This window comes from Hevea brasiliensis, chromosome 14 (assembly GCF_030052815.1).
Source record: "Hevea brasiliensis isolate MT/VB/25A 57/8 chromosome 14, ASM3005281v1, whole genome shotgun sequence".
Taxonomy (NCBI): Eukaryota; Viridiplantae; Streptophyta; class Magnoliopsida; order Malpighiales; family Euphorbiaceae; genus Hevea; species Hevea brasiliensis.
Genome location: NC_079506.1, coordinates 59,690,274 through 59,702,323, shown reverse-complemented (window position 1 = coordinate 59,702,323; position 12,050 = coordinate 59,690,274).

Genomic DNA, 12,050 nt, shown 5'->3' with positions numbered 1-12,050 from the left:
AAACGTACCAAACCTAAAACCCTATCGAATGTGACATATTAACGACACTAAAACCTAATTTACCTAAAAGCATAGCGAGGGTCGGTATATTAGGTGATTAAGTGAATAATTGAGTTCAGTGCATTATTTACCAAACACCATCGATAGAGACAGTTTAATTTAGTATTGAAACACTTCAAATTGTGTTTCTCAGTTAACAAGGACTCAGCAAAAGGGAAGGAAACACTGAGTCCAGGCCAGGGGGACAGTCATCAGAGGTTTGTGCACAACGGCTATTTCTTTTGAATTTTTCAATTGAAATAAATTATGACTATTTGTATATTATTGTTTTAAATTGTGGAAATGTGTTTGGTGGACACTTATTGATTGAAAAACATTGTGAATGGTTTAAAACTGTGAAAAATTGTTTCAATGATATTGATGGATACTTATTGATTGAAAAGCACTGTAAATGGTTTTTGTGGAAATTGAAGTGAATTACGAATTGTGTTGCCATTTTGTGAATGAAATTATAACTTTGGAAATTTATTGGATTCTTACGGATCATTTGAATAAAATGTTTGGAATTGTTTTGACTCACAATTGGCATGACACGGATATTATGTTCCTCCTCCATTAATGGGGTGAGTGTGATTATTCCTCCCTCTTTGACTTATCAATCTGGGGTGAGTATGATTATGTTCCTCCCTCTTTGACTTCCTAGTCTGAGGTGAGTGTGGATGAGTACTCATTAGATAGCTAGCTTCCTCCCTCATTGATTTCGATTATTGGGGTGAGTATGTCTTGTCGTGGTGTACAACACGGCATATATGGAAAAATTTGTGTCATGGCCTAAATTGTGTTATTGATTGGCAACATTGTATTGTTCAATTATTTGATCGAATGGTGTTATTGATTTGCAAAACGATATTATTCAGTTATTTGATCAATTGTGTTATTGATTTGCAAAACGATATTATTCAGTTATTTGATCAATTGTGTTATTGATTTGCAAAACGATATTATTCAGTTATTTGATCAATTGTGTTATTGATTTGCAAAACGATATTATTCGATTATTTGATCAATTGTGTTATTGATTTGCAAAAGCGATATTATTCGATTATTTGATTGAATTGTGTTATTGATTTGCAAAAGCGATATTATTCGATTATTTGATCGAATCGTGTTATTGATTTGCAAAAAGGTATTATTCAGTTATTTGATCAAATTGTGCATGAATTGGCAATACGGTATTCTTAAACTATTTGACTAAATTGTGTTATTATGAATTTTGATAATTTGTGAATTGGAGTTTAAATTCCTTAAGACATTCATTGTCTTGAATTTAACTATGGTTTTAAGTATCCGCTATTGATATGATTTATGAATTGTGAATTAAAATTGTATTTGGTTAATGTTGTGCACCACTGAGACATTGTCTCAAATGATAGCTTTATTCTTTGTCGCAGTAGAGAGACAGAGCAGCGTGACTAGGCCGCTAATACATCGATGAGGGATTACAGTATAATGAGTATACCAATATTTTGCATTTTTATCTTGTAATGTATGACACTGTATGTACATTTTGTTTTTGGTTTTGAGCAGTTTAAATTCAAATTGTACCTTGAAGTTGTAAATTTATTATGAGTTATTTGACTTATAAAAATTGTATTATATTTCCTTATCTCAGACTTTGAAAATTTTCTATGGAATTGAGTTGAGAAATGTGTTGTATTGAGAAAAATGTTGGAGTTGAGATTTAGAAAATAATTGAAGTGCTTTTCTGAGTTTTACAAGAACTGTTTTGTCCAAAATACAAATGGCACCTTGCCAAAATTTTTACAGATATTCCAAATAAATCAAATGAGTTAGTTATTTCACTTCAGTTCACCAAAGTCTTTAACACATGTAAATAGTGTTCACCACTGTAAAAGAAGTAAGAAAAGTTTTTAAAATCCCTTGTAGTGTATTTAATGGGTTATCAGTAGACGGAGTTGGTAATTCATCAGGTATACTACGGGATCATGTCATGCCTTACAGAGGGGTAGGGTGTGACATGTTTTAGTGGTATCAGAGCAAAGTTTTTAAATTCTGTTTTTACTTGTTACTTGAATATTCTTTCTTCACAGTACAACTGCTCAATATCATTGTTTGATACATACAGTACATTACATTATAAATATGCACTAACGGGAGAAATCTCCTTGTATTATTATACAGAGGTCTAAAATCCTCGAATTGACTATGGAAGAGGGTGATCGTTGATCGATCAATCGATAGAGGCCGAGGTGCAAGGATGCCCCATGCCTACATAATGTCGGTGGTTCAAGAGCACCAGCCCACTGCGATCTGCGATTCTACTGCTCGATTCGCTCGTGACGGCTGCAATGTTCCAACAAATGGATGGTAATGTGCCTACTCAAGCCCCAATACAGACTCCAGTGGTACAACCACAGTCTTCTGCTAAACAATATGACAAATTGATGAAGTATGGGGCTCTGAGTTTAAGGGACGATAGATCCTCTAGAAGGTGAACAATGGTTAGAGATCGATGGATAGGGTATTCAAGAAGCTGCATTATGCGAAGAGCTCAGATTTGAGTACTCGGTATCCTTACTACGAGGAGATGCTTATGGTGGTGGAAAACCATTCCCCACGATGCAGTAGAACTGCGGTGCTAACATGGAATGACTTCCTCGAGAATTCAGCGAAATATGTCACGATGCTTATGTAGACCGGAAAGGCGCAAGAGTTCCTAAGTCCAAAGCAGGGCGATCGGTGGTTGAGTATGAAAGAGAATTTTTCGCCTAAGCCATTATGCAAGAAGTCTACTTTCTACCGGTAGGGAGAGATGTAAGAGGTTTGAAACCGCTTGAAGCCTAGTATCAGTTACAAGTGGTCGGATTCAAACATAACAACTTCTCTGAACTTATTTCTCAAGCACTAGAATTAGAAAGAATTGAATCAAGCGGCTCTTGAGAAAAAGAAATCGGAGAAGGCGAGAAAAAGAGGAAAGTCAGTGAGCAGAGTTCTAGTGGTCCCTCTTGGAAAGAGGAAAAACTTTGGGGATATGACAGAGATAGTAAGAAGTCAGGTAGAGATAGATCTTTTGGAATGAAACCACCTCGATCCGATCGTAAACTCAACGTAAACCCGTAAATGCGTGTCGGATCGACTTTGTGAAACTTGTGGTAAACCACATAGTGGGGTATGCTATAGAGCCGTAGGAGCATGTTTTAAGCGTGGAGAGACGGCCATTTTGCTAGGGATTGTGTAAATCCAGTCGTTACGGATCATTTACTACACCAAAGGGATCAACCCAAGTTTCTACCCCAAAGAGTTCACCATCGGTTAGTAGAGGCAAAGGTAGAGGTAGGGGTAGTACACCTAGAAGTCGGACTACGTGAATCGGCCAAAAGCAGGTGATGCTTCAACTAGAGTATACGCTATCTGACAGAAAAGAGAGTGAGACTTTTGACATCATTCTTTGGTACTTTCTCAATTAGCAACTAAGATATATATATGTATTGTTTGACACAGGTTTGCATACTTTTATGTTAGCGTTAGAACTACATGTTCTGTTGTTATTCCTTCTGGGGAATAAATTTTGATGCATTAGTGATTAGTCCTTGAGATAAGGATTGTGATAATAAGTGAAATTACTTTTGAAAGAGTTTATCGGCGAAAAGTATTTTCTAACTCACCATAAATTATAAAGCTAATTGGCGAGCCTACTTAATGTAAGGCAAGAGGACGTAAAAGTAAGATGCAGTAATGAAATTGCTCTAGATGAGGGCAAGGAGGTTCTTGTTAGAAATTGCTAATGGATATTGTAATCGAATAAGATTCGAATATCGGTGAATTCAAAAAGAATAAAAGATAACAAAGTTTGATCTATTGGGATGTATCGTAGTAACTATGCAATGTTCTTGATGTTTATCTTTGTAAGTCGCAGATTCTGATCGACTTGAGATTATTGTGTAGAGCTACGTACTACCCGATAGTACACCTAGACAAGAATAGTTGCCAACGGCATCTGTTTTGGTATAGTTATGCCATGACAGAATTTAATTGTTAGAAATAAGTTTGAAAATCCTACTTAGGGATCTAAAACTCAAAAGTTAAAATATCGAAAGGTTATAGTTCAGTACAAAAGGAAGTAAGTTATAGAATATTGACAGATAAAAAGAGTTATGAAAGTAGAGAATTGAACAGTTGATTCATGTGTAACAAAGAAATATTACAAATGTAAGGAAGACTATGGACTAGAATGGTCAGAGGACTAATGACTGATGAATGATTCTAACATGACCTCAAGGGTCATTCAAGGAGCAATGTGAACCAAAATATTAGACAGCATAATAGTAAGAGGAGATTGGTGTTATCCAAACAAATTAAACATTGTATTAGATTGTTAAAAGTCTTACGATCATATAGAAAGGAGAAATAAACGTATGACTATTGTAAGATGGCTACTGGGTAAAAATTTCGTGGACGAAATTTATTTAAGGGGGGGAGAATTGTAACACCCCTAAGTTCGGTAGTGCGTTTTGCTGTTCCGGTGACCAGTGCTGTCCGGACAGCTAGGATGCCTAGAACCACACCTTGATATGAGAGAGGAGACATAAATAATGAAATACAAGAAAAGAAAATACAAGAAAAACAAAGGAAAAATCATAGCAAAGAAATGTAACCGAATAAGTGGTAGGAAACCTAGCGATGGGTGGCATGCAGGAAGTCACGGCGTGGACCGTTGGCCTGTACAGGCTGAGGAACCACGGAAAACATTTTTAGGACATAAATAGACCCTTATTGAAGTATAAATCTCATTAGAAAGATTAAAGAAAAATTAAATAATTAGTACAAAGAAAAGTGAGAAATCGAAAAGCAGACAAAACCAGTATCTGAAAAATCGGGAATGCCACCTGAACAAGGGCATTATGGTCATTTGACATCCCGAAGTGTCTTTTGACCTAAATTTCCATCAAAAATAAATAATATTACACTTAGAAAATGAAATGAAAAATTAATTTGGTGGTACATAAAGTAAATAGCCAAAAATGGAGTGAAAAATGTGTAAATAACACATTTAAGCATTATTATATAATTAAATGAGTAAGTGGACCACTAAAGGATTAAATTAAACATAAAATGTGGCTGATGTAAGTCCACTAAACCCATCAGAATGTTCATCTTCCTCATTTCATAAACATTGCCGAATTGAAGAAAATGGGAACCACCATGGCCATTTTTCATGCAAGCTCATCTAACCACTCATTTCACTTCTAATCACTTGAGTTCCTTCATCAAAAATGGTCTACACATCACAAGGAAGATATTGATACCAAATTTGAGAAGTTTGGTGAAGGTTTAGCAAGTTACAATCAAAGGTAAGTTTACATTTTTGAGAATTCCTTTGTTAAACTTTATGTTCATGTAATGGGTGTTAGTTTGGTGAAGGAAATTTTAAAGTTTAAATAGTTATTGAGATAGCCATTTTTGGACAGCCATGGGGTCACGCATTTAATGATTTATTATGCATATAATTGATGAGAAATAATGTTGATCTTGGTGACTTAATATCCTAGTGAATTATTTCACATATATATGGTGATTTATGCACTTGGATGGGAATTGGTAAATTGTAGGGCACTTTGATGTTGAAGGACAATTTTCGGCAGCTTGGGAACACTTGAGTAAATGTATGTATTCATGGAAGTGTAGGCAGAATATTGACCTAGAAGGATTGATGGATATGTATGTAGATTGATATTGTAAAGTGTATGTAAGATTTGTAATGGTTAGGTGTGTATGTAATGGTACTTAGAATTTGTAAATGTAAATTATATTTGGTGTGTTGAGGGTAATTGTAATCTGCCCAAAGTAATGTTAATGTAAAGTAGAATATGCTTTTGGTAATGTACCAAAATAGATTGGTAGGGAAGTGAACAAATTTTAAGGTAAATGTGTGTGATTGATGTGTGTTAAGCAAAGTAACCAAGGGCAGTGTACATTTTAGCTAATAAGTTTAAATGTGTAACCTTAATTGGTATGAGACCAATTGGAGGTGGAACTAGGCACAAAATGTGCCAACTTTCATTGAGAAAACATACCAAAATTCTGCTTGCAAGGTGACCTAAGAAAATGACCAATTCAGATTAGGTGCAATTAGGACCTGAAAAATGACCAATTGGGCAGCAGTGAGTGTTTAGGCCATAACTCACTCAAAACAGGTCCAATTGACCTGAAATTTTAACCATGAATAGTTAAGACCCATACCTACAAGTCTTATGAACACACCAAAGCCCAGAAATGACCATAAGCAAGTCAAACAACTTGCACAAGTTCGGGTCCAAAAACTGGCCGAACCAGAGTTGACCAAATTGACCTAAAATTGACCTAATTTGATACCAATTGACCAGCAATAGTGTAATGACCATAACTTGGTCTACTTAACTCGGATTGACCTACAATTTTGCACCGCGGTCCATAAGACCTAGATCTACAAGTTTGTAGTTTCGACCGAGACCCGAAAACTGAGGGAACTAGATCGTCCGGCTAGGTCAAACCAGTGTCCCGGAATCCAGCAATTTGCATTAAAATGCACTAAACAAGAAAATGACTTTGGTAAAACATACCAAATCTAAAACCCTATCGAATGTGACATATTAACGACACTAAAACCTAATTTACCTAAAAGCATAGCGAGGGTGGTATATTAGGTGATTAAGTGAATAATTGAGTTGATGCATTATTTACCAAACACCATCGATAGAGACAGTTTAATTTAATCTTGAAACACTTCAAATTGTGTTTCTCGATTAACAAGGACTCGGAAAAGGAAGGAAACAGAGTCGGGCGAGGGGCGATCATCGAGGTTTGTGCACAATGGCTATTTCTTTTGAATTTTTCAATTGAAATAAATTATGACTATTTGTATATTATTGTTTTAAATTGTGGAAATGTGTTTGGTGGACACTTATTGATTGAAAAACATTGTGAATGGTTTAAAACTGTGAAAAATTGTTTCAATGATATTGATGGATACTTATTGATTGAAAAGCACGTAAATGGTTTTGTGGAAAGTGAAGTGAATTACGAATTGTGTTGCCATTTTGTGAATGAAATTATAACTTTGGAAATTTATTGGATTCTTACGGATCATTTGAATAAAATGTTTGGAATTGTTTTGACTCACAATTGGCATGACACGGATATTATGTTCCTCCTCCATTAATGGGGTGAGTGTGATTATTCCTCCCTCTTTGACTTATCAATGCAGGGTGAGTATGATTATGTTCCTCCTCTTTGACTTCCATGCGAGGTGTGTGTGGATGAGTACTCATTATATAGCTAGCTTCCTCCCTCATTGATTTCGATTATTGGGGTGAGCATGTCTTGTCGTGGTGTACAACACGGCATATATGGAAAAATTGTGTCATGGCCTAAATTGTGTTATTGATTGGCAACATTGTATTGTTCAATTATTTGATCGAATGGTGTTATTGATTTGCAAAAAGGTATTATTGATTATTTAATCAATTGTGTTATTGATTTGCAAAAGCGATATTATTGATTATTTGATCAATTGTGTTATTGATTTGCAAAAGCGATATTATTCAGATTATTTGATCAATTGTGTTATTGATTTGCAAAGCGATATTATTCGATTATTTGATTGAATTGTGTTATTGATTTGCAAAAGCGATATTATTCGATTATTTGATCAATTGTGTTATTGATTTGCAAAAGCGATATTATTGATTATTTGATCAATTGTGTTATTGATTTGCAAAAGCGATATTATTCGATTATTTGATCAATTGTGTTATTGATTTGCAAAGCGATATTATTCAGATTATTTGATCAATTGTGTTATTGATTTGCAAAGCGATATTATTGATTATTTGATTGAATTGTGTTATTGATTTGCAAAAGCGATATTATTCATTATTTGATTGAATTGTGTTATTGATTTGCAAAAAGGTATTATTCATTATTTGATCAAATTGTGCATGAATTGGCAATACGGTATTCTTAAACTATTTGACTAAATTGTGTTATTATGAATTTTGATAATTTGTGAATTGGAGTTTAAATTCCTTATGACATTCATTGTCTTGAATTTAACTATGGTTTTAAGTATCCACTATTGATATGATTTATGAATTGTGAATTAAAATTGTATTTGGTTAATGTTGTGCACCACTGAGACATTGTCTCAGCGATAGCTTTATTCTTTATCGCAGTAGAGAGAGGCAGAGGCGTGAGACTAGGCCGCTAATACATCCAAAGTGAGGATTACAGTATAATGAGTATATCAATATTTTACATTTTGTACTGTAATGTATGACACTATATGTACATTTTGTTTTTAGTTTTGAGCAGTTTAAATTCAAATTGTACCTTGAAGTTGTAAATTTATTATGAGTTATTTGACTTATAAAAATTGTATTATATTTCCTTATCTCAGACTTTGAAAAATTTCTATGGAATTGAGTTGAGAAATGTGTTGTATTGAGAAAAATGTTGGAGTTGAGATTTGGAAAATAATTGAAGTGCTTTTCTGAGTTTTCTCAAGAAGCTGTTTTGTCAAAATACAAATGGCACCTTGCCAAAATTTTCTGAGATATTCCAAATAAATCAAATGAGTTAGTTGTTTCACTTCAATTCACCAAAGTCTTTAACACCTGTAAATAGTGCTCACCACTCTAAAAGAAGTAAGAAAAGTTTTTAAAATCCCTTGTAGTGTATTTAATGGGTTATCAGTAGACGGAGTTGGTAATTCATCAGGTATACTACGGGATCATGTCATGCCTTACAGAGGGGTAGGGTGTGACAGGAGACACAGCTGGGGAGCCCAGCAGACCTACGACCAGGTGAGACATCAGATCTATACAGGAGTCCAGAGTCATATGCACTGCATTGCATACATGGTAGGACTTAGGATATCATGTATTTTATACTTCTGTTATATTTTGAAATTCGGCCATGTATTTTGTAATATTATAAAAGCTCTAAAGTTTGTAATATTTTGTACATATTAAATAACATTGAGATTTTCTGGATATATTTGAATTATTATGGACTGTATTATGGAACTGTTTAATGACTGTGAAAGTCTATTGACTTTACTGAGAAATTGAGACAGTGAATGAAATTATGATGTTAAGAATACTATATATGAGACTATTTTTAACAGGTGCAGAAGGACTGTTTGTCCAATTTACAGATGGCACTTTGCCAGATTTTTGTTAAAAATTTTACAACACTTAGTTTTATCAAAACATAAAATAATAAACAATCATGAAAGAAATTTCACACAACGGTTTCCTAAATCAAATTGAGTATTCAGAAAATAAGATAATCACAGACTAGATACTCCGGCACGCCGTATGACACGCCTTACTCGGCTATACTGTAGACGGGTGAGCGGTGTTACATGACCCTTCATTTTGAGTGCCCGTTCCCTATAAATACATGCATGCAATATTGTAGTTAAAAAAAAGGAGGAGATTATCGTTAGGAAACCTCTGGATTTTAATATAGTTCTATTGCCCTTCATTATGAAACCCTGAAAATTCCTAGAAACTTTAGAAGCAAGTTTTCTAAAGGATCTTTTCACTAAAGTTACAGGTCTTGTGATTTATACTATTAGTAACCATGCACCATCTTGGAAGCCCAATCACAGTTCGTCATTAATGTAACGCCCTCACTTTGGGTAGTCCATGCATCCTACTGTTCCAATGACTAATTTTCTATTCGGACAGTTTGAATGTCTGGAACTACACTCAAACTAGAATGAGGAAACATAAATTGACTGAATATCGACTAACTAAAATTAAAGAAAAGTAAAAGAAACAAAGTGCAACTCAGTTAAACGAGCCAGGGTCACAGCGATGGTTGACCGTATGGGGAAGTATCGGTAAAAATAGTTACTGACCCTAGACACATGAGGAATCCTGAGAGATAAATTTGGGGACTTAATTTAAGGGTTAATGAGGTATAAATGACATTAAAAATGTTAAAGAAAATCAAAGAAAATTTATTTATCGGTACAGACAAAAATAACCCGGTGAGCCTAAAGAATGGCATTTTGCAAAACGATATTATTCAGTTATTTGATCAATTGTGTTATTGATTTGCAAAACGATATTATTCAGTTATTTGATCAATTGTGTTATTGATTTGCAAAACGATATTATTCAGTTATTTGATCAATTGTGTTATTGATTTGCAAAACGATATTATTCAGTTATTTGATTGAATTGTGTTATTGATTTGCAAAAAGGTATTATTCAGTTATTTGATCAAATTGTGCATGAATTGGCAATACGGTATTCTTAAACTATTTGACTAAATTGTGTTATTATGAATTTTGATAATTTGTGAATTGGAGTTTAAATTCCTTATGACATTCATTGTCTTGAATTTAACTATGGTTTTAAGTATCCACTATTGATATGATTTATGAATTGTGAATTAAAATTGTATTTGGTTAATGTTGTGCACCACTGAGACATTGTCTCAAATGATAGCTTTATTCTTTATCGCAGTAGAGAGCAGACAGTAGGCGCAGACTAGGCTGCTAATACATCCAGTGAGGGATTACCTGGTATAATGAGTATATCAATATTTTACATTTTGTACTGTAATGTATGACACTATATGTACATTTTGTTTTTAGTTTTGAGCAGTTTAAATTCAAATTGTACCTTGAAGTTGTAAATTTATTATGAGTTATTTGACTTATAAAAATTGTATTATATTTCCTTATCTCAGACTTTGAAAAATTTCTATGGAATTGAGTTGAGAAATGTGTTGTATTGAGAAAAATGTTGGAGTTGAGATTTGGAAAATAATTGAAGTGCTTTTTACAGGTTTTCTGAAGAACTGTTTTGTCCAAAATACAAATGGCACCTTGCCAAAATTTTTACAGATATTCCAAATAAATCAAATGAGTTAGTTGTTTCACTTCAATTCACCAAAGTCTTTAACACCTGTAAATAGTGCTCACCACTCTAAAAGAAGTAAGAAAAGTTTTTAAAATCCCTTGTAGTGTATTTAATGGGTTATCAGTAGACGGAGTTGGTAATTCATCAGGTATACTACGGGATCATGTCATGCCTTACAGAGGGGTAGGGTGTGACAGGAGACACAGCTGGGGAGCCCAGCAGACCTACGACCAGGTGAGACATCAGATCTATACAGGAGTCCAGAGTCATATGCACTGCATTGCATACATGGTAGGACTTAGGATATCATGTATTTTATACTTCTGTTATATTTTGAAATTCGGCCATGTATTTTGTAATATTATAAAAGCTCTAAAGTTTGTAATATTTTGTACATATTAAATAACATTGAGATTTTCTGGATATATTTGAATTATTATGGACTGTATTATGGAACTGTTTAATGACTGTGAAAGTCTATTGACTTTACTGAGAAATTGAGACAGTGAATGAAATTATGATGTTAAGAATACTATATATGAGACTATTTTTAACAGGTGCAGAAGGACTGTTTGTCCAATTTACAGATGGCACTTTGCCAGATTTTTGTTAAAAATTTTACAACACTTAGTTTTATCAAAACATAAAATAATAAACAATCATGAAAGAAATTTCACACAACGGTTTCCTAAATCAAATTGAGTATTCAGAAAATAAGATAATCACAGACTAGATACTCCGGCACGCCGTATGACACGCCTTACTCGGCTATACTGTAGACGGGTGAGCGGTGTTACATGACCCTTCATTTTGAGTGCCCGTTCCCTATAAATACATGCATGCAATATTGTAGTTAAAAAAAAGGAGGAGATTATCGTTAGGAAACCTCTGGATTTTAATATAGTTCTATTGCCCTTCATTATGAAACCCTGAAAATTCCTAGAAACTTTAGAAGCAAGTTTTCTAAAGGATCTTTTCACTAAAGTTACAGGTCTTGTGATTTATACTATTAGTAACCATGCACCATCTTGGAAGCCCAATCACAGTTCGTCATTAATGTAACGCCCTCACTTTGGGTAGTCCATGCATCCTACTGTTCCAATGACTAATTTT